Genomic DNA, 5,605 nt, shown 5'->3' with positions numbered 1-5,605 from the left:
TGAGTTCAAACTAGGGAGCAAGAAACTGCAAATTACAACAATGAGATCCAGATTTAAACCAATTCTCAACGCTAAAAGTAACTACCCTTCAATACAGAAAGATGACCTTCTATGCTACTAGTGAAAGTGTAAATTAAAATTTTTGGAAGAGTGCTCAGCTATTGTGAATCAGAAGTTTAAAAAAAATAAAAGAAGTGCAACTGGATCCTTCAGTTCATAAGCGTGATGATTGGGTGTTCACACTATTGTGTGAGATGTGCCTCCCTCTAAACCTTGTTATAATATCGGCACATTACCCATCTGACCTGAACTTTGAAAAAAAAAAAAGAAGCATAACTCAACGGTTGCATTTTTAGGAATATTTCAAACGAAAACTAAGGTATATGAATAAAACTTGCAAATAAATAATCACATAGCAGTCAAAAAGCAGAAACAATTTAAGTGCCCTATACAAATGATGAGGGGGTGAATCTATTTGATATAACAATTTTAAATCAGTAAATCCATCATAAATCAATGAATGGCTGGTGATATTTAATCTGCCATTTGTATTGCATACATAAGATAAACATGCTGAACAAAGGATAATACGTGTATTATGCACGTGCTAATTTGGTCCTAAAGTTTACATTTGTAAGTTATGGCTCTGCTTGTCATTCTTTTGAGAAGATCAGTAAAAAATAAAACATTGGAAATGGAATTACACTTTTGAAAATGAAATTCTAACACATTTAGTAAATTAAAAACACATTACCAACAAATTCTAAGCAAAAGCACTTCAGTTCAAGGTCAATATAGTAATACTGATAATGTAATTACAGTTGGAACCTAATGGTTTTGCTGTTTGACATGTATATTTTTTGGTATAGATATCAGTAGAACTTCTATTTAGCCGTCAAATAAAATCTTGAGTAACTGTTTTTCAACTAATAATATCATATTTGGATACCATATCCTCCAACATTTTGTGAAATAAATATAAAGATGTATTTTAAGAGTTTTTAATCTTCTGAAAGTTTTAACCCTTTACTATTAAACCAAACTCTATAAGTGGTTTAGTGAGAAGACTTAATTTATTTGGGTAAATATATAGGAAATGATATCAATAATAGGTGCAGTGTCACTCTTTTCCTAAATACCTTTGCTTCTATGGGAAACTCCCTTATCCTAAATGACAAGAAGTAGGGGACATGAAAGCTGTCCACTGGCCAACCAGGATAGCTGACTGAGTGGAGGGTGGGAAAATATTCAAGCATTGACAGATACTTTTAAAAATATACTTATGGTGCCCTTCACCTTTCACTTTGGGATGAAAAAGCTTCCTACTGTTTGCATTCTCCTCAAATGAGGGATGAATACAACAAAACAAAGTAAAGCAATCCTTTCATCCTGTCCTTCACAGGCATTCTTACTTTCACTTACTTCTTTACCTGAGGTGGTATATAATTCACCATCCTTTTCAGAAGAGTTTGCTCTTCTTTTTCTTTCCCTGTTATCTAAGGATAGTGAGCAATTTATATGATGCCTGCACTGGTGAAAGTGAATGCTCACCTCAATGATACCTGGAACGACATGAACTTAGACTTTTCCACACCTGACACTTTGCCACTCTCCCTCCTTTGCCAAGAAGTCATATATGACGACAGGAGCAATCTCTGGATCTTAATGAACTCATATATCTGGAACAGGAGTAAACAGTCTTTCCCATCTTCAAGAGGAGACAACGGTTCAAATGACTGCATATAAATACATATGACTCTGGTCTGAGGAGATTTTATAGATTTAATCAATTCCAAATACCCTCTGCAACTATGCAAGTCCCAGACACTACGGCGGAAGCCACTGTGACCTGGAATCAATCACAATTGATGGAAATAATGCTTAATGAGTCCACAGTGCCCCCAAAATGGGACTAATATGAGACAAATCTGGATAGCCCTACAGGACATGATAAGAAGGTGATACTTTTTTCCTCACAGTGTGCTTTTGGTTTTATGTACAGTCTGCAGGCTTTGGTGGTCTTCTCCCTACTGGAACTTTGGTGATGATACATACAGAACATCTATATGAAGCCTATATTATAGAATGACAAAATTTCATGAGGAAACAATCACTGTACTCTGCCTGTAAGCACCCTCACACACTAAAGTTTATATTATACATGAAATGTATGGTGCACTCAACTGATATATGCTAGATCACTGGACTGACGGTATCTTACCTACCACACACGGCACAGGCCATGTACATCTGTGACTTTTTTTTTTATTTTTGCAGATAGTGGTGAAAGTAGAATATTAATTGATAGCGTTTTCTAAGTACTGTTCTGATGTGGCTGCCAAACATTAGTGGTTACCAAAATTATCAATAGAAGTTATTTAAAGAGCCCCTGTTTGTGGCTGTGGCTTTCTTTGACAATCCCTTCATTTTGCAATTCACATGAATCTTGTAGAAGTCTAATTTGCCTGGAGATGTTTACTAGTCATGCCTCTTTCTGAAAGAAGACAGACCTCCTAAAATTCAGTACAGTTCCCTTAGGTCCTTTCATGCACATTTAAGAGGGAGAGAATCAGTATTCCCATAGCAACCTTCTTTATCTTCCCTTACTCCCAACATCTAACTGTCTAGAAAATCACAAGGCAAAGACTTTTTGCTGCTTTATATATTTTTAATTTATGTATATTTTTAACACCCACCATGGTATGGCACAATTCCAGGTATTATGAAATACAACACAGACAAGACACAAAACTCCCTGACTCCTTGAAATGTCTACACTTAACTAATAAGATACATACATGAGTTTACAATGAAAAAATTACACCAAGAGTATGGTACAGAAGGGAGAGTCTTTGAAATTATAAATATGAAATCTGAAGTAAGCAAGGGATAACCAAAGAAAGAACTGAGGTCTGGGGTTTTAGATCAGTGGTAGAGTGTTTGCCTCACAAGTAGGAGGCACTAGATTTGATCCTCAGCATCACATAAAAATAAATAGATACAATGAAGGTATTATGTCCATGAACAACTAAAAAAAATGTTTAAATAGACAGAAACTACAATAAAGGTATCGTGTTCATGTACAACTAAAAAAATGTTTAAAAAGACAGAAACAAAAAAATTGAAGAACAGATAAAATGGAGGGATAAGAAGGTCAGTGGTAAACAATAAATACAGGCAGATAATATGAACTTCAACTAACTTTACCTAAGATAAGTAGGGGGCTTTGTTTTAACCCCAAAGAAACTAGAAGGCCAAATCAGGTTTCTGAGAGAGTCACACATGGATGAACCACAGAAGCTCTATGACTTCCATGTTGAGAATAACAATAACTGGTTTTGGTAGGGAGAAAAGGGTTTTGGGAATAAAAAAGTAAAACTATAATGAGATTATTGCAATAACCCAGGATAAAGAAAATGAAAAAAAATGCTTCAAAAGAGTATTGGAGAAATAAGGTGATATTCTGGGTATGTATTGAATGTTGAAGTAATATAATTTGTTGATGGACTGATGTCAAGAGTCACAGAAGTTTTGTCACCCAGGCAACTGATTACCATTAATCATGAAAAAATAGCAGGAGGAGTTGTGGCTGATGTAGCCACAGGAGGTAATTTCGGGGCATGTGAACATTGCTTATACTTTGTGGAAGAAGAAATTTTGAGATCAGAACATTGCAGAGTGGAGATGGTACCAGCTCATTAAGTGCCTAGCTAAAACCTGAATTTTTTCCAATGAAGTGATAAAGTCAGTTTCAACAAAGGTTATCTTAAAAACCTAAAGTCATTTTTCTGAGATTTTCATAGTGTGTCCACACATAAGGATGGAAACAATGATGGTGTTTAATAAAGATGTTAATTTGATCCTTGTTACACTAAAAAGTGGGGAAAGAGCATTATTTTTTTTTCTAAATTTTAAAGTTATACACTATTTTTGTAATATTTTATAATAGAGGCAACTATTCTGAATTTCATCAGCATCTAATGTGAACATAATAGAATTCATCTGTTTCAAAATATCATAATTTTAAATGTAAATTTATTACAGTGAAATGTGCATATATGTAGAAATTAAACTAGTATCATTTCAATACAGATCCCAGAAAAATGTTTCTTAAAGAGTCTTATTTTTTCATTTTATTGATTTTCTTTAGTTATATATGAGTAGTAGAATCCATTGTGATGTAATTATAGAAGCATGAAATATATTGTGATCTAATTAGAACCCCATTCTTGTGGATGTACACAATGGTAAGATTCACTGTGGTGTATTCATACATATACAGGAAAGTTACATCAGATTCTTTCCACTCTCTTTTTCCTTTCACCTCTCCTTAATTCCCTTTTGTCTAATCCACTGAACTTCTATTATAAATTGGAATATCCACACTACTTAGAGTGACAAATTCCAATAAACATGGAATGTTGAAATGTTATTTTATTAAATACAATTTATTTATAGAAATATCAGCTTGTCTGATAGCTTTAATATATCACAATGATGACCATTATTATAGGTATTTTTAAAGACTAAAATTAATTACATTTTATTTTTTTTAATTTTTTATCTTATATGTTTATTAGTAGGTTTTTTGTACTTGGATTGCTTCTTTTTTTTTAATTTTATTTATTTATTTATTTTTGCATTACAATTTTAATACACCATTATAACATAGTTTATCATATCTCTGATTATATATATATATATATATATATATATATACATTTTAAAATTACATATCGCTTTGGAAAATAAACTGCCAATCTTTCACCAAAATTATTGAACATTTTATTATAAAAATAAAGGAAAAATAATAATTATTAAAATAAAAGGAAGCCAGAGTTACTATACACCATTAAGGTTAAAATACAAAGTTCTTTGAAAGTTTATCCTTGGATACATTGATTATATGATAATTCCAAGGATATGTAATCAATAAAATTGACAATTCAAATGACAAAATATTTATCTATTGTAATATTAAGTTTGTCATATATGCTTTCACAAACTCAAAAGATCAACAAAATTAATAGAAATTGTTTATGAAGCTATATATAGAATAAATAATACCTTCTTAGAATTTGGAAATAGGACATCATGTTAGGTCCTATTCTACCTCCTTAATTGTGCAAATTGTACCAATAACAATCTGTCATCACCTCATAAAATTTACAGCAGTTTTTGTTAAGTCATTCAGTTTCCATGCTGTTAATTAACTTTGGTGTCACTTGTTGATTTAGAAAAGTTTACTCTATTAATCTCATTTGATGTAATTCATGGCAGGACCACTCACACAGATTTCTGCTTAACAAGATTATAAAAATTATTTTTAAAATATAGGAGCAAGGAAAAGTCATTTGCCTTATTAGTACTTGTCTTTCATAGCATTTTCTAAATGTAGGGATTAAATAACACCCCTGAAAATAACTAACACTTCTGCCTTTTGGGACTTTTTTCAAATTACTCCCAAGTTCCACATGAAATATTCTTCAGCCTTTTTAGCCAAACTTGGGAGGGTTTGCTTTTCATGACTCATCCACAATTTTACAATGTGACTTGTTGTTTTGATTTATCAGTATAATTTCTGACCTAATAAAATCTGTGTTCT

At 32.2% G+C, this 5,605-nt stretch overlaps 1 non-coding gene across 1 annotated transcript; it reads left to right on the top strand.

The window, feature by feature from the left end:
- Positions 1–204: 204 nt before the first annotated feature.
- On the top strand, positions 205–306 carry LOC114086684 (small nucleolar RNA U13). The gene has a single exon (XR_003581682.1). It is a non-coding gene; the product is annotated as a small nucleolar RNA U13 (small nucleolar RNA).
- The last annotated feature ends 5,299 nt before the right edge of the window (positions 307–5,605 follow it).

The sequence above is a fragment of the Marmota flaviventris genome, chromosome 5 (assembly GCF_047511675.1).
Source record: "Marmota flaviventris isolate mMarFla1 chromosome 5, mMarFla1.hap1, whole genome shotgun sequence".
Lineage (NCBI taxonomy): Eukaryota > Metazoa > Chordata > Mammalia > Rodentia > Sciuridae > Marmota > Marmota flaviventris.
Note: the sequence above shows the minus strand (reverse complement) of the source record. Positions and strands in the feature narration are given on the sequence as shown.